The following is a 19,355-nucleotide window of genomic DNA, read 5'->3' as shown; positions in this document are numbered from 1 at the left end:
GCCTTATAAATTATCTTGAGGTTATTCATTCCTACCCTTATTCTTGCAAGAAGGAATTTAGTGCCAAAGTATCATTTGAAGAGTTATGCAATAATGTTATATTTTTAATGAAAAGTGGCATAATTTTTAAAACATACCCAACTAAGTTCTATGAAATATTTTGATCAATTAGAAATGTTTAAAAGTTTAAATGTGAGACTTTTTGTCTAAATTAGTTTATTTGAAGGTTACAGATTTAGTTGGACAACCATATTTATTAAATAATAAATATTTTTGCTATCTAAAAATGTATTTTCTATGTCTTATTTTTTTTTCTTTTTCTTTTTTTTTTTTTGGTTTTTGGGCCACACCCATTTGATGCTCAGGGGCTACTCCTGGCTATGCGCTCAGAAGTCGCTCCTGGACCGAAAACCTCCTCCCGGGATCCAGCGCAGCGGCACCCCAGGCCCGGAGCCCCTCTGGTGCGGCCGAAGGTGATCGAATTACTCAGATATGAAGATTTTCTTCTAGGTTTTGTGTGAAAGGCCCCGGATATTTCAAGTGGCCATTTTGGAATTACAATGTTTTTGGATAATTTTGCCCCAGAAGTTTAAGATCGGCCGGAATCGTCTCGGAAGTGTTCTGATAGTAGTGAATGTTTCTACAAGCCGCTTAAAAAGAGTGACGGACACCGCTTCACTATTTCTGTTCAGACGGATTCTTTAACATACTCAAGTATTGCAGCTGGTGGTATTTTTGCCTCCCCCACCCTCTCTGTTGGTGTTCTTCAGCCAGAACTGTAAGATATGTTTGATTTGTGTACTGAATAGTTCCGGCAGTTTCAAATTACTGTTTAAATATTTCTGACGTCCCATGGCAATTTATTTTTACTTTTATTAAAAATTTTAGGAATTGTTTACCTCAACCCTTTTCAGATCATAATGGGACAGATTTTCTAAATGAAGACATTGAAAAACACAATCTTTCTCCTTCTATCTTTTATTTAAGTGGGATTTAAGATGTTGCCATTTCCCAGCAGCATGGTAGTATTGAGATAGCTATGTGTCTGTAGATGCTGAATGTTTAGGAATGCCCTTCAGATGTGAAGTTTCTTTTTGTTTTTGCTTTTGGGCTCATAACTTGGATATTTCATCTGGAGTGGATAAGTACAACTGTGACAAATACATGGAATAATTAAAGAAGACTATAGAATCTTAAATCCAAGGAACTTGGCTTATTCTGAAGATAGCCATATGAAAACTTTAAAACAGAAGTATGGGTAGCTGACTTGAAATAGTAACTCTATGTCAAATAGTCGTAGGTTAAGTATTTTTAAAGAACTTGGATATTATTTCAGAGGATACAAAATAAAAAAAACAAACTGGAAAACATAAAGATTACAGAGAAAAACGCAACACCTTCCTGTGCAGTCCTATTGGAATTTGGACTTGCCATGAGGTGTTGAAGCCTATTTCATTGAGTCGGAGAGACTGGACCTAAATGGCGCAGCATGACTTTGCACCAGCCTGGCTTAATTTTCCTACTCCGCCATCGTCAACAAAGTCGTCCTTGAATTTTGAGAAGCATTCTGAAAATTTTTCATGGACAGAAAATCAGTATGATGTGAATCATCGACGACACAACTCTTCAGATGGCTTTGATTCTGGTATTGGACGACCTAATGGAGGTAATTTTGGAAGGAAAGAAAAAAATGGATGGCGTACACATGGAAGAAATGGTACAGAAAACATAAATTATCGAGGGGGGTACCATGGTGGAAGTTCCCGTTCTCGTAGCAGTATTTTTCATCCTGGAAAAAGCCAAGGACTACACGAAAACAGCATACCTGACAATGAAACAGGGAGGAAAGATGATAGGAGAGAACGTAAACAGTTTGAGGCTGAAGATTTTCCATCTTTAAATCCTGAGTATGAGAGAGAACCAAATCAGAATAAATCTTTAGCTGCAGGTGTATGGGAATATCCTCCGAATCCTAAATCTAGAACCCCAAGGATGCTGGTTATTAAGAAAGGTAATGCAAAAGACTTACAGCTCTCTGGATTCCCAATTGTAGGAAATCTTCAGTCACAACCAGTTAAGAATGGGACTGGCCCAAGTGTTTATAAAGGCTTACTAAACCTGCTGCTCCACCTACAAAACCTACACAATGGAAAAGCCAAACTAAAGAAAATAAAGTTGGGAGTTCTTTCTCTCATGAGTCTACTTACAATGTTGATAACTTTAATGCTTTTAAACCAACTGCCAAGAATTATAGTCAATCAACAACTTCAGTAAAAGAGTGTAATCGCTCAAATTCCTCTTCACCTGTTGACAAACTTAATCAGCAGCCTCGGCTAACCAAACTGACCCGTATGCGTACTGATAAGAAGAGTGAATTTTTGAAAGCATTAAAGAGGGACAGAGTAGAAGAGGAACATGAAGATGAAAGCCATGCTGGTTCAGAGAAGGATGACGACTCGTTTAATTTGCATAACAGCAATAGTACTCGCCAAGAAAGGGACATAAACCGAAATTTTGATGAAAGTGAAGTTCCTCAAGAGAATGGCAATGCCTCAGTGATATCTCAACAGATCATTCGTTCTTCTACCTTCCCACAAACGGATGTTCTTTCAAGTTCACTTGAAGCAGAACACAGATTGTTAAAGGAGATGGGCTGGCAAGAAGACAGTGAAAATGATGAAACTTGTGCTCCTTTAACTGAAGATGAAATGAGAGAATTCCAAGTTATTAGTGAACAGTTACAGAAGAATGGCCTGTGGAAAAATGGTATTTTGAAAAATGGTCTGATCTGTGACTTCAAGTTTGGACCCTGGAAAAACAGCACTTTCAAACCCACTATTGAGAATGATGACACAGAAACAAGTAGCAGTGACACATCAGATGATGATGATGTGTGAAGGATTTCCTAACAGCTTTAGAAATTTTAGTGTGATACATCTCATACAATTTGGGGTGAATTGTAAAAATGAAGAACTATAATTTATGTAGTAAAAAACCCCATTAGAAGATGATTTTTTGGGGGACTTCAATATGAAGAAAACCCAAGAATGTTGTGTTGGGCTGTGTTGAACTTTATTTCTTTGTAAATGAATGTTGTAGAAATGAGGACTTTGGTTGATCCAACATTGACCTTCTTCATCACTGCAGCATTTCTCTGACTAGCAATGTGACGATGTAACAAATGAGATTTTTCTCATTTAATAATAAAAAATTGTGTAATGTTAAAATAAAAAAAGAAGTCGCTCCTGGCTTGAGGGGACCATATGTGACGCTGGGGGATCGAACCGTGGTCCGTCCTATGCTAGCGCTTACCTCTAGCGCCACCTTCCCGGCCCCAATATGTCTTATTTTTTAAAGTAGTGCAGAACATTAAATCTTGATACTATTGATATTTCAAGACTAAAGGATATCTATTAAGTAAGTTTTCTAATACCATGATTTTAAATTAACTACTCTAAAATAGATAATTAACAGCAGAGGCAATTGAAGTATAATAGAATAATAGAGACATTTGGAATTTAAATTGCACTTCTAAATTTATCAACTTTGAGTCTTAATTTTGGTTTGTTTAACAAAAATGCAAGGACAGATAAAATTACAATAAAAATTATTTCAATAGAAAAGTATTTCCCTTAATTCAGAGTTTTAAAACTGTAAAGAAAAACTCATTTATTGAACTGTGGAATGTATTGTAGCTCAGTTTAAATGACATGCTCCAGGTTAAACGTATTTTAATTGTGTTAGAAAGATTAAAGTATAGAGCTGTTCTTTCTTTAAGTCCTATAGTCTCTTCAGTATTTATCATGATGACTCTTAAATTATGAAGGAGATCCATCGAGAGTGAGAGCACAATACATATAAAATTTTAAAACTTTAGTGATTCTACAGAAATTATTCATACCAGTTAAATGCTATATGTAGCAAGGTATGAACAAGCTACTGTGAATGTTTAAGATTTATTAAATTAAATATTTTATTATGAGCTATAATATTGAGTTTCATAGACTTTTGTATATTATGTAAAAATAAAATCTCGGTTTCTTCCATGTAACACATGGATAAACAGTAAAATATATAAATGAGTTATTTGTTTTAGTATGTAGTACTTTATCCTTATGACTTATGGTCCTTTGCTTTTAGAATGATTTATATCTGCCATTAATTCATCATTAATATATAATTCATCTAAAAGAGTACATATTTTCCATCTCCTAAAAAATGTTAAATTATTGGGTTATTAGAAGCTTTTCAAATGCATCTTCTCACAAGTTTAGAGTGATTTATCAATATTAGCTCATTAATCTTCACAGTATCCTTGGGAAGAAGACAATTGGAATTATCACTGGTCTACATATGAAGCAACAAAGAGTAGTAAATTCAGCTGCCTAATCTTAGGTGTATCTTGGGATAGTCTGAAAGCAAGCACATCTATGGCTGCAGAGGCATTTGCACATACCCCTAAATAAATCTGCCTTCAAGCTTCCTCAACTTCTTTAATAAGTATGGCATAGCCCTATTTAAACATATTTATCATCAGCGCATTGCAAGGGAAGGGGAATATTGGAAGAAAGCCCATAATTTAACAACTTAAAAGACATAGTGTATATCAAATGACTTATAGTCTTTGTTTCAAATATGATTCAGACAAACTAAAAATGTACATGGTTCAAAATTACAAAATATTAATAGTGGTTGCAATTTAATATTTGGTAATAATTGGCATAATTTTAAATCTAAAATATTTTCATGTTACTAGAATTGTCCATTTTTTATGTTTTTTCTTTTTTTTTTTGGTTGGTTTGTTTGGGTTCAAATCTAATAATATTCAGGTCACACTCCTTTTTCTGTACTCCAGACTACTTCAAGAGCTATATAGGGTAATCATATGTGATACCAGAAATTGAATCAGAATAATGCAAGTGTCTTAAGCACTGTACTTTTTTTTGGTACAAGAACAGTGTTGTATATAGATAATCTTTGAAATAGTAATAGATGGACCCATGTAATGTCTATGACTTTGCCACAAATGTTACAGAATGGGGAAAAAAACATGATAGATATATTGAACATTATCTAAATTTATCATTAACTCATGATTGTTGAAGTTGAATAAGTACACTGGAATTTATTATAATAATTGGTATAACTTTACAATATTATATTTTATACCATATGGTTATTCAAATAAAACTATTCTTTAAATTTTACCTTTGTGAGTGTTAGAAGACTTTCTACTCTACATAATATGTAATTTATCTGTACAATTTTTCTGTTCACAAATCTAGGTGATACAATATTATTGCCAATGGAAATCTTTAATACTCATTTACAAGCACATTATTTCAGATATACAAAATTTATTTCATATGTTACAAAATAATCAGCGCAATAAACCTAAATAAATAAAATTTGGTGTTCACATAAAAAATGTTTTTGCCTGTGAAAAAATTAAGATTTACTCATTCAGCAGCTTACACATTTGCAGTACAGTACCGATAATGAATCCACAAGACATATAAGTGAAGTTCCTAAATTTGATCTCTTTATCCTTTTTACCTACATTCATCCAAACATAATTTTTTCCTTAATATTTACACTCTCGCTTTTTTTTTGGTTGAATTAAGATAAAGAGAACTAGGTTATATATATCTTCCTCTAACTTATATTTCCACATATTTCCACTCATATTTATTCTATAGGAACAATATTTTATTATTTATATAATATATTATAATGTCATTATTATATGTATATAAATACTATATATGACCATATATTTTGCCTTTATTCAGCTATTGATGAATTTAGATTGATATAATATTTTGCCTATTGTAAATACTGTTGTGAACTTGGAATTTATTTCTTTTATTAATTTCTGCGTTTTTTGTTGTTCTTGTTTTGTTTTATTTTGGTTTTTGGTTTTTGGGTCACACCCAGCAGCGCTCAGGGGCCACTCCTGGCTCTATGCTCAGAAATCGCTCCTGGCAGGCTCTGGGGACCATATGGGATGCCAGGATTTGAACCACCCTCCTTCTGCATGTAGAGCAAATGTCTTACCTCTATTCTATCTCTCTGGTCTCTATTAATTTCTGTTTTAATTTTATTTGCATAAATTTCCAGACAGGTGAATTGTTATATCTTATGGTTGGAGTTATAGTCTTTATTTTTGAAGAGTTTTCAAACTATTTTACATAGAAGTTGATTTTCCACCAAAATGCGTAGAGTTCTTTCTTCTCCAGATCTTTCAAATGTTTGTTATTTCTTCTCTTTTGTAATTCTAATAGGAATGAGACAATGTAATTTTATATTTACTTTTCTGAAGATTACTCCACTTTAACTGCTGACCATGTCTGTTCTCTTCGGCATCCTCTAAAGATTTTAAAAATTATTATCTGGTTTTTATTGCATTATGTAAATGTATCATACATTTTAAATTGCATATATAATTAAGTAATATGAGTTTAAATATTTTCTTTAATTTTGTAGGTTACCTTTACACTATCTTTACGGTATGCTATGCAGAAGCTTTTATATTGGATATTGTCTTATTTGCTGGATTGTTGTTGCCTTTGGCTTTGGTATCATGTCAAAAATATATTGCTAAGTAGATGTCAAGTTGCTTTCCACAAATATTTGATTCAAGAACATTATATGAGGACCAAAATAAAGAAACAGTACCAAAGGCACTTATTTTGCATATGACCAACCTGAGTTCAAGTTCAAGTTCAACTTTGTATCCAATATGGTCCCAACTTGCCAGTTGTGACTCCTGAGTAACAGAGTAACCCCTGAGTACTGCCAGCTGGGGCGAAAACAAATCAAAATAAAAAAACAGGAAAAAAAAAAGGAAGTTTATATGGTTTCAGATTGAATATTTAATTTTAACTTCTTGTAGTTGATTTTTGTGTATATATTAAGATAGTAATCCTCACAGTACAACTTACCTATTCTTTCCCTATTGTATATTTCTATCTTCTTTATTGTAAATTGCTCACCAATGTATTTTTTCTTAGTTTTGTTTTATTCTTTTAAGCAACATTCCTGATTATATTCCAATATTAAACACTTGGATTGCAGGTGGAGCCATTTTAATTATCTGGCTTTTTGTTATTGTTGTTGTTAATAAAGAGAGGAGTAATGATATTCCTTGGAGACCTAAGGCAATGAATATGTTTACAATTGTTTAATGCTGCAGTGCCTTTGTTAAATTAAAAAGAAAAGCCTAGATATCATAAGCCAAAAGGGAGAGTCACTAAGTTCATACTCAGATCTTCACATAATTTTTCCTATATAGTACTTATCTTAAGAAGCAGAGTATATTTATCAAAGAATAAACACTCTTTAAGACAGGATTTAGAAGGAATAAATATATCTTATTTTTATCTTTTAAAAATATGACAGTAATTAAATACATCATTAAATAGGTAGTATTTAGAAATATATTCTTCTATTACAATAATCAAGAAAAGACATTTTCCTACCATTTTTATTCATCACCTATAGGAACCATGCCTCTGATAGAGCTTATTTTAATTTTGTTACATTTTGTTTTGTTTTGGGGCAAAAACTGGTTGTGCTGCTGCTAACTTCTGGATCTGTGACCAGGAATTACTCCTGACGGTGACCATGTGGAGTGTTAGGAGTCACCCATGGAACAGTTTCATGTAAGACTTTAATCTCTGTGCTTTCATTTAGCATTTACTTTTTAATATAATGTATATTTTCTTTTGCAAAAGTCATCAGTGACTTTTTGCATGATGAAAAAAAGAAATTGTTTGGTCCTTATACAACCTTATACAACCTCACTGGAATTGTTGGGTCAAACACTTAGTTGTTTTGTAGGAAGGAAAATTCTACACTCTTGGTAGTGGTGCACCAGAATAATTACATGATGAGGGACAATGCTAGAGAATATATGTGGCTTCACACAGATAAAAGAGTATAATCACTGAACTCATATCCAGATCTACTCCTATATTCTTTGAACTTATTTTTCTTCTTCAGTTCTAGTTTCTTTGCAAACATATCTTTGAGATTAGAAGAATCTAGAAGAAAAATTACAATCAAAGAAAAGTTTATACACTTACAGATAAGCAGAGAAAGAAATGTTCATAGAAAAACAAAGCAATGGATATAAGACTCTAAGCAAATTAAGATTCTGGATTAGATGAAAGATTGTAGGATTAAATAAAGTACAAGAAAAACATAAACTTTAAAAGTACAAGTTCTGAATTTATGATAAAAGAGTGATGTCTATTTTTAAAATGAGAGTTCATATTGCATGAGCTTTATTTTCACTGTGATATAAAGATAGAAGTGTTTGTTGTAATGATGTAGGTATAAATGAATTGGAAATCCTCATATAATAGACATCAAAAGGAAATATGCATACTACTATCAGTTGTAATACTCAGTACAATACCTAACAGTTGGAATTAACTTAGATGTCCTTCAACAGACAAGTGGATCATGAATGGGTGATACATATATACAATGGAATATTACAAAGTTTAAGGAATGATGGCATCATGCCGCCCATGCCAACATGGATGGAACTGAAAGGTACAAGGTTAAATGTTAAATGAAGTAAGCCATAAAAAGAAGAAAAAGTACAAGATGATATTATTTATATATAGTAAATGCATGAAAATGCAATGGCTTAAGTTAGGGTTGATGAGAGCAACCTAAGCTCCAGAATATAGTGAGTTTAAGGAAAGTAATTGAGTGGAGAAGGAGACAGCGGCTAAAGAGTCTCAGGTGTGTTGTTGATATTCAGAAAGGACAGAACAAAATATCCAATCCAGAGTCAAAAAGAACAAAATCTTGAGACACAAACTTTATCAACCAAATTTTAAAAGGTTCCTGTTATGATGGCAGGATGGTAAAGAGGTTGGGGCATGGGATGGACTCTGATAATATTGGTGGAGGAAGGTTGACACTGGTGGTAGGGTTAGTCCTGAAATATTAAATGTCTAAAACCTGACTATGAATTATTTTGTAAATCACAATGGTTTAAATAAAAAAATTAAAAAGGAATAGGTAAGAAAATTTAATGCTATGGTGAGGGTCTAGTTTTATTATAAATAATTTTAGTCACCAACTTGAATTACAAGCATTACTCTTTCAAATATTTATTTTCTCACTAAAAATATTAGTATGGTGGTGATAACCTATTTTAACATCATACAGATACATACATACACATACATCTGTATCTCATGTATTTAAGGTCAGCACATAAATGTTGAACTTAAATTTCTATTCATATCTAAATAATAATTTATATTTAGATGTTTCACATCAACGTTAGATCATTTTTGAATAGCAATTCTTATTCAAAACTCAAAACTAAAATAGGATAAGTACAGAAGATAGCTAGATCCAGGCTGACATATGAGATGATTTATGATTGATTTCACATGCCAGCAGAGATTGTCATTAAATATTGTTATACTAGTATTTGAATTTATAGTGAAGAAACAACATATTATTTTATATGAATTTTATGGTCAATAGAATCCTAGAATCTATGTGTTACAAACTTTAAATTTGTCAATATTCTTAGATTTTGGCTTTCAAAAAAGGTAAAGGTTATACATTTGTCCCTTTATAATACAAAAAATACATATTATTATTATTATTGAAAAACATTGAAAATGCAAATACCCACTTTAGGTATTATAGTTATATGTCAGTTATAATTATATAAATTATATATTATCAATTATACTTAGTTATATAAACAAGATTAAAATTATAGTTACATAAAAAAGACTAAGGCCAGTTAATATATGTATGTAAAATATAGTTTTCAAATCACATAGTAAGACATTCCTCATAGTTATGAAAATAAGATTCTCTTCAGATACGATAATACAATATCAAACCTATTATTTAATTTATTACTGGTAGCACATCTACTTTAAATAACATGTTTATTTCCATGCAGGAATGGGGTGGGTGGGGTACACTTGGTTGTACACAGAGCTTACTCTGTTTCTTTTCTCTGAGATCAATTCTGGTGGTTTAAGAGACCTTATCTGATGCCAGGAATTAAACCTGGGTCTGCTATTGGCAAGGCAAGTGCCCTACAAGCTGTAGTATTGCTCTGCTTCCTGAAATACTTTTTATAAAATGAGCTGAATGAGCTGTTTCAGTCTCTTATTAATTTCTAACATGTTTCTAATCACATATTTAAAAATACCTAGATAATTAGCATCATTTATCATGGGAAGATTTTTTAAATCAAAGCCAAATAACCCTTATGTGGATCTATAACATTAGAATAGTATTTACTTAGCTGAGAATATTTCTCCAGGCTACAAATTATTTTAGTAAATTCTTCACTTCCCTTTGAAATGCACAAAATTCATGAGTAATTTTCTAGATTTTTCCTGTGCTTTTTATGTTACATCAACCAAAATAGCTGAGATTATTCAATTTCTGTTTTAGCCTACTTTCAGTAGCAGCTAGTAGTAATCAAGTAAATAGATTTATAGAAATCCAGGTTACCTGACCTCAAAAACTTAGCTCTGAACTACCATACTTTAGTGATTGCTAAGAACATCATTAAATTGTGGGCCAGCAGATAGTACTGTAGCTAAGCATGCACACAAATAGGCTCAGTTCCTGGTACTATCAAGTTTCTGATTAATCAGAGGGAAAGCCTGATAAGGCTCCAGCACCATGGGACCGTGATACAAAAGTATATTCCAAAAATATTAGATAGTAGTAATGAACTGGATATGCATGTAATTGTCAATCACAAGAATATAGCTCATACATTATAAAAAATATGATTGAATTACTCAACAAGAAATTTTAAATTTCTTAAGAGTGCCGAATAAGTGGCATGTAAAGTTAAAGAAAAAAGAAAAGTAGAAAACAGTATTTAAATATAAAGATAGCTTTATTTGTTCATATGTATGTTCATAAAAAATAAGAAAGGAAATTTACTAGTATTCTAATGTAATCATTAAATAGTAGAAATATAAATTTTAAATATTCTTATTTTTATTTTTGTTTGCTGTATCACTATAAAATTTAATAATGTATTGTGTAAATATTTTATTGCTTTATATTTATAAGAAATTTAGATACTTTTCACTAGTCAAAATTGTCAAACTACCTTTTTTTCTGTAAGAAATACAGGGTTAAGAAAACTCTTACTTTCTTAATCATTTTCAGAACAATGAAAAATAGTATTTTGAGTAACTTATCTATAGCTACTCTAACCCATTAAAAGTGAACCCTGAACTCAGAGTTATGAATAAGCTCTAAGCACTAGCAGGTATAGTCCCCAAACAAAACTACAAATACCTAAACAAATAAACAAATAACTTTCCTTTTAAGCAGTCCCAATTTTAATGAAATTGAAGGAGTTCAATATCTGTCTACATATATACAGTTTTCACACTTACACATATATAATTTTTAAAATTATGTATCTAATATATCTTAAAAACAACTTAAAATTTTCTATATGCAAGCCTTGCTTTTATATGTATATAACATATCTATATATATCATAGGCATTCCTTGATGCTACTTTTGATGCAATTGCTTAATTTTTTGTTATTGTTTTCGTTTTTGGGGGGCAGTGCTCAGGGGTTACTCCTGGTTCCACACTCAGAAATCACTCCTGGCAGGCTCGGGAGACCATATGAGATGCTGGGATTTGAACCACCGTCCTTCTGCATGGAAGGAAAACGCCTTACCTCCATGCTATCTCTCTGGCCCCAATGCAATTGTATTTTTATTTATTTTATGTTTTATTTCTTTTTCTGTTTAAAAATAGCAATAAAGCATATTTTTGTATCTTGAATTTGCATCATGACACTATTATTAAAATATTGTAGTATAAATAGGAATGCACGTTTCTCTTTGATATATAATTTTAAATTTAGAAGTAAATATCAAAATAAAATAAAGTGGATAATGTGCAAATTCTAAGATTAATCTGGGTTAATAGGTAGACTGACATTTATAAGTATTTTCTTAAGAATTTTAGGGATTTTTCCCCCATTATAGCCATCTAACATGAGAAAAAATATCACTTATGAATTAGTGTGTCATTTATTTTCAGTTTTGAGATATGAAGTTGAGGAACTACAGAACAACACACACAGACACACACAACCCAATTTATAGTGTTATCGAAAGAATGAAGAAAATAAAATAAAATCAATGTAAGGAATGTGAGAAGAGAAAATCAAATAAAAGTATATTTTATTTTAAAAAAATTCTAGTTGGGGTACCTATTAATGGAAATAAAATGATAAAAATAAATGTCTTACTTAAAATTTAAGTCACAAAATAAACAATCTTTTTATTAAATTCATCATCCCTCCAGAAGGCATAACTGACAAAGCTCAGTCCTCTAAGTACAATAATCCATATATATTAACAACAGAAACCACAGCAAATACACTATATATGTCATTCAACTACTATTTTATAATTTCCTTTAACATTTTTAATGTATGTTTTTCTTAGCTACCAAATACAAAATGAGATCTATTTTATATAAATGATGTAGGCTTTCTTTTTTTTTTTTTTTGGTTTTGGGGCCACACCTGGTGATGCTCAGGGGTTACTCCTGATAGTGCTCTCAGAAATCGCTCCTGGCTTGGGGGACCATATGGGACACCTGGGGATAGAACTACAGGCCGTCCTATGTCAGCTCCTGCAAAACAAATGCACTACCACTTGCACAACCAGCACCCCTGTGACAGAAGATAATTTCTAATGACAACAAAATATTGCAATTTATAGGTGTTTACTATTATTATTTCTACATTTTAGCATAGCTACTAAAACATTTCTAATTTTATAGTAAATATAAAATTAAATGTATTATAGATTATATGTACTATATCGCTGTATTATATATTATGTAGTGATATATACACAATACATGATATGTATATTTATAATATATGATATATACTAGACATTATGACATATGTCATAATAGATAGTATATCTTATCTAATATATTTATAATGTTTAATATGATATATTATATAGGGACATAATACACTATAGTGTATATATTATCATATCAGAATAATATGTCCCATTATACATTATATATCACTATATATTATATATTGATAGAGCGATATCAATATATAGTTGTATAATGATTATTTAATTCCATATTATGTATGGTGATATGAGTATTTATACTATTCCTTCTCTTTTCACATCTATGTTTCGATTAACAGTGATACAATACTATTTAAATAAATCATTTTGTATTTTTTCTGGTGAGGATGATAAAATTCTAAAATTTCTTTAGTGTGAGCCGTTTACTAAATAACCACTAACTTTTGCATTAAATATTTATGGAATTCTTTAAAGGGTATGCTATTTTTATTCAGTTGCTTATTAATAATTATATTAATATAGTTGAAATTTTGCTTTTACTTTAGGAAGAACAAGAAGCCAAACTTTATTAGAAGATCTTCATAAAAATAATGAAGAAAATAATAATGTATCTTGAGTGCCTGTATTTAGTTTTTTTTAGTGTTCAGTTTTTTCCATCATGTTTTCTTTTGGATAAAATGGCAAATGTCTGTGAATTTCTGCATTTCTAAATGTTGCCATCTGGATTGCCGTATTTCTGACTTCTTCACTCAACATCTTATTTACTATGTTTCTCTTATCCTCAAGTATGTCCTTATGCTTTAGAAATTGATGCTTTACTTTTCCTTCTTTATATTTATTATCTCAGGAGAATTTACTTATTTTTAGTCTTAAAAATGCATATGTATATATATTCACATTAATTTTTCATCTCCATGATTTACCAATGTTATTAGTGTTATACTTTAATCCACAAAATGACTTTGCACAAAATGTTATCACACCAGACAGAACATACCCTCATAACCCCACTCCTGGATACATGATACGAAGCTTTCTATAAAAATCAAGTCCTCATTTTCTGTTCCTTTGTGTATTTATTATTTACGATGTAGCTTATTTACCATATATGACAGGAATCATTCTGTTTCTCTATTACTAACTAAACATATCAGCTTGATAGTCTCTAGATTCATCTAAATAGCAGAAAATTGCATGATCACATCATCTCTTATAGCCACATAATATTTTATTGAGTATATATGCCACAGTTTATTTACTCAGTCATCTGTTCTTGAAGACTTAGGTTGTTTCAATTTTATAGCAATTATGAATAGCGCTGCAGTGAATATATGAGTGCAAATATGTTTTCCTGAATGTGCCTTGGTGTAGATATAGATAAGTTGGATTTCTGCATCATATTAAAGATCAGTTCTATTTTTTTCAGGATTTTTCATATTGTTTACAAAAATATTTACACCAGTGTATATTACTGTAACATTGGCAGAAGTTTATTGTTCTTTTTTTTTTTTTTTTTTTTTTTTTGGTTTTTGGGCCACACCCGTTTGACGCTCAGGGGTTACTCCTGGCTATGTGCTCAGAAATCGCCCCTGGCTTGGGGGGATCATATGGGACGCCGGGGGATCGAACCGAGGTCCGTTCCTTGGCTAGCGCTTGTAAGGCAGACACCTTAGCTCTAGCGCCACCTTCCCGGCCCCAAGTTTATTGTTCTTCACATGCATTCAAAACACTGTTTTTTCTTTTGTTTCATTTTTTTATGTGTGCCTGTCTCCCCGAAGTGAGGTCATATTTCAATATTGCCTTGATTTGCATACCCTTGATGCAAATATAGATTTGCTTTTTTATAGACTTTTTTTTATCTTTCATAGCTTTCCAATATCTTTCATATAAACTTCTAAATGTCCGACCCCAATGCTATATTTTCATGTCATATAAGTCGAAAATGTAGCATTTGTAGTTTTACATGTTGGTATTACCTTCTAGTTCCATATTATCTGCTTAGCTAAGTGTGTACATTAAATTTTTATTTAGGACACTATTACTTATTTTCTCCTATATTCTTTAATATATTTTATACAAACAAAATAATGTCCTAATATCTGATATAAAGTATAGTATTTAGTATGACAACATGTACCATTAATAAAGCATAAATGAGTATAATGTTACATTTTATTTGGGAGGGGTTTGGAGCTATACATGTTTATGGTCAGAGGACACTCCTGGCTTTGCTCTTAGGCATTATTTCTGAGAGTCCTCAAATGATAGGATGCTAAGAATTGAATCTGGTTTAGCAGTGTTCAGAAGACAAGTGCTTTATATGCTCTACTATTCTTATGGCCCTTGTATAATATAATAATATATGTATACTGAGTTAGTGATAAAATTATAGGTCATAAAATAATATTTAGGTGAAATTATTCTGTAACTGGTCAGTTTGGATTTTGGTTGAAACAGTGAGAAATAACAAGGCAGTAACTCAAAGGTCTGGAGATCCAGTTGGTCCTCAGCTCTTCATGTTTCTTCTTGCACCATTGGGAGCAATTCTTAATACTAAGATTTGAATAATATTGAACTCTACCCATTATGGGCCCCAAAACAAAGCAAATAGAATAAAAATAAATAATAAAAACTTCATTATTTGAATATGTTTATTTGATACCCCAAATTGTCAATAATATTATTTAAAGTCACTAAAATGTAAAACAAAAATTGAAATCATACCAGATAAAAATCGATGGAAATGTTTAATAATTTATTTATATTTAAGAAATATAACTCTTCTCCTTATTCAGATATTCTCAGTTATTTTATCCTTCTAATAGATCTTCTGTTAGCTTAGTTAGGGACATTAAATAGGCAATGGAAATAGTCTTCAATGTTTTTAGTGCTTACCAAAAGAAGTTAAAAATCTATTGATTTTTCATCTAGAATGATACCAGCAGCAGTCATAGGCAATAGTATTTATTATAAGTTTATATGAGATATGATAAAATTAAATTTTCTATATGCATTTAGCTGGTAAGAAAATTAGTCTGTGAAAGCACTGCTAAGTGGTATTACTTATTTACTTTATCTCAGCTTGTTTCAGATATTGAGTTGTGAATGAATTCATAGATGATGCTACACCTGAGATGTTACAACTAAGACCTGTAAAAAAATGCTCCAATACTTTATTGGAATATCAGTTAAATATCAGAGTTAATAGTAGTAGCAATGCAATATTAAATGATCTGTAATCTTGTTGTTTTTAATTATTCTATAGGCAACATAGAAATTATAAAATACTTGAGAGTAATAATAAGAGGAAATTTGGCATGAACCCAACATTTACAACTTTTACATAACTCAGAGATGAATAAACAAACATATCTATTCCAATTCATCAAAAACCAAGTTTTAATTTATGTTTTAAAATGATTTGAAAAGAAGAAAGTTATAAGAAGGCAAAGAAAGAAAATACATTGTATTTCAATTATTTTAATTATCTTTTCGTTTTTAATTTCTCAATGTATTATTTGCTTGTTACTTATAGAGAGAAAGAATGGGTAATAAAATTTATTTTATTTGTATTTCATTTGTCAGACAGTCTGATGGAGGTTTATTATGGGCACACTACAATATTGAAGGAAGATACAAAGTCAGATGGTGTATATTTGGCTTATTTGTTTGTTTTAAGGAACTGTATAAAAAGACATGCAGGACAGATTTCTCCCAAAAGAGCACAAAGCATTGAAGCATTGATTTATATAATACAAGACAACTCTCATAATAAGGATAAAATCAACCAAGTCCACTATGCAAACTACCTTAATATTAGCTTGCACTTATACAGTAACATAGTCTTTTAAGATATGTTCATATGTCATTAGGAATATGAAATTACATATAAGTTTTAAATTGTTGACTCAAAAAACTTTTCACAATGAATATGCAATGACTTCATGAAGACAATAAAGGATTCAGGACCAAAAAATAATAAGTATGTAGGAATTGGCATACCGCTATAAAATTTTTAACAATCATAGGGAGTAAATGCAGCTACAGGACATAAAAATTTAAATTTTTCCAAAAAAGTCACAAATCAAAAGATGTTTGATATATATATTCAAACTTATGTTTCTAGATGTATCAGCATCAATAATTTGTCATTAAAAACTGTTGATATTTCAGAACTAGCTAAATATTTAAATATTACCAACTTTTCTTGTACTCATAAGAAAATAGCTAGGTTATAATGTCAATAAAACAAAATGAAATTGACTATAATGTATAAATATCACTTTTTATAATACTAAGTGAACAATAAAACTTAATCTTATTTAAGCTACCATTATATTCTTTATAAGTCTGCAAAGTCTCTTAGAATATCCTTGAATTAATACTAGAGCCCCACTTCACATAATCTAAAAGTCAACCAATGTACCTTAGTCACTCTAATCTTTACTTGGAAAGTAATCTGATCATTGTTTTCATCATCCACTATGTACTTTCTTTTAATGGCTTCTGGTTGTTTTGATTGACTTGAAGTTACCAGAATTTATATTTCCAATCAGATATCTGATGTATACTAAGACAATGTGTACAGATAGCCCTTTATCAACTCTGGGTCCCTATATCTACTAAATTCTGGATCCTTTGCTATCTAAGGATTAAATGCCTCTACTTCAAAGTTAGAACATGTGGTGTTCTGCTTACTTATTGAGAATTTTAGTAATACATGCAAAAGAATATAATTAGTCCAAATTAGTATAGCTAGAATTATGAAAATCAAATTCTAGTCTTGGTTGAGGAAATAAATGAATTATAGAAACAGCTGCATTTGTAATTTACCCAAGACAAAAACCTGTTTTTCAGAAGTTCAGAAAACCAACTACTATGTCCTCTTACAAATTGAGCTGTTGATATTTTTATATATCAATGTGTATAAAAATGTTAATAAAATATTCCAAAATTATAGGCTTTATGTCTGTTTATTTTAGGAAGTTATTGACCTAGATAAGACCCAAACCCTGCAGCACCCTGACTACAGCTGCAAGATCAAGTCCATATTTTATTATAAGTAAATATAAGATTTGAAAGTCAATAATTGCACAGCAATTAGGTGGAACTCATGCCACAGAGACTGGGAAGTCATTATCTAATAAAAAATCCTTGGACTTTTAGGTGACAATGGGGTTAAAGAGTTAATTCAATAAATGCTTATTTGTCTGAATATCCAAATTTGAGCTTCATGGTAACTCAGTTATTCACAGTGGGTGACCTTAAGAAAGGAAAGTCCTTTTTTAGATACATTTTTTAAAAAAGTTTTCAGAGAAATAAAAATTTAGAAATTAAGCTGTATCCTTGTGGACCACTGGTTTTATAAATCAAGTTTTAGAGACTCAGAGATAGAAAAAAAAAGAGGGGGTGAGAGGAAAAAAAGGAAAAAAAATATGTTCAAAGCTTCCAGAATTATGAATGGCCTCTAGTGATGGCTATAGTATTACCAGAATAATGAATGCATATAAAAATTGAATGTACATAACTAAATGTAGTTTAAACATAAGTGCATCAATAATAGTTGCTAATTTTTACTATACAATGAACAAATTTTTAGTGCTTTCCCTAGTTTTCAGTATGTATTTATAAAAACTATAAGTAAGCATTCATATAACAGAAACAGCTAATTTAATTAACACCTTCCCGTTTCAAAGAATAGACTGACTTTCAGGGCAGGAACGATGGTGCAGCAGTAGGCTTGCCTTGCACACAGCTGACCATGGATGGATTGTGGTTCAAGCCCCGTTTTCCCATATGGTCCTCCAAGCAAGGACCGATTTCTGAACAAATAGACAAGAGTAACCCCTTAGCATTTTTGAGTGTGGCCCAAAAACCAATAAATAAATAAATAAATAAATAAATAAATAAATAAATAAATAAATAAATAAATAAATAAATAAATAAAATAAAAGGCCTTCAGAATTAAACAATTACCTATAGAAATATCATAGTAGCTTTAATATAGTCTATGTATTGGTATGTAGTAAAAATCTCAGAACTGTACTTTAATATAATAAAGTAATAGAGGAAACAGCATGTTTAGTACATGTCTTGAATTTGGTCAACCCAGTTCAAATCTCTGGCCTTTCAAATGGTTCCTCAAAGCACTACCCAGAGTATTTTCTGAGCACAGAGTGAGGAATAAGCTTTAAGCATGATGAGGTTGGTCCACTCCCCCTTCAACAGACGAATGGCTAAAGAAGTTGTGGTATTTATACACAATGGAATATTATGCAGTCCTCAGGAGAGAGGAAGTCATGAAATTTTCCTATACATGGATGTACATGGAATCTATCATGCTGAGTGAAATAAGTCAGAGGGAGAGAGAGATGCAGAATAGTCTCACTCATCTATGGATTTTAAGAAAAATAAAAGTCATCTTTGCAACAATCCTCAGAGTTAATGAAAGGAGGTCTGGAACT

General features: G+C 30.9%; 1 pseudogene; it reads left to right on the top strand.

The window, feature by feature from the left end:
• The first annotated feature begins 439 nt into the window (after positions 1 to 439).
• On the top strand, positions 440 to 2,934 carry LOC126025700 (vasculin-like; annotated as a pseudogene).
• The last annotated feature ends 16,421 nt before the right edge of the window (positions 2,935 to 19,355 follow it).

The sequence above is a fragment of the Suncus etruscus genome, chromosome 13 (assembly GCF_024139225.1).
Source record: "Suncus etruscus isolate mSunEtr1 chromosome 13, mSunEtr1.pri.cur, whole genome shotgun sequence".
Lineage (NCBI taxonomy): Eukaryota > Metazoa > Chordata > Mammalia > Eulipotyphla > Soricidae > Suncus > Suncus etruscus.
This window is presented reverse-complemented; position numbering and strand designations above follow the sequence as displayed.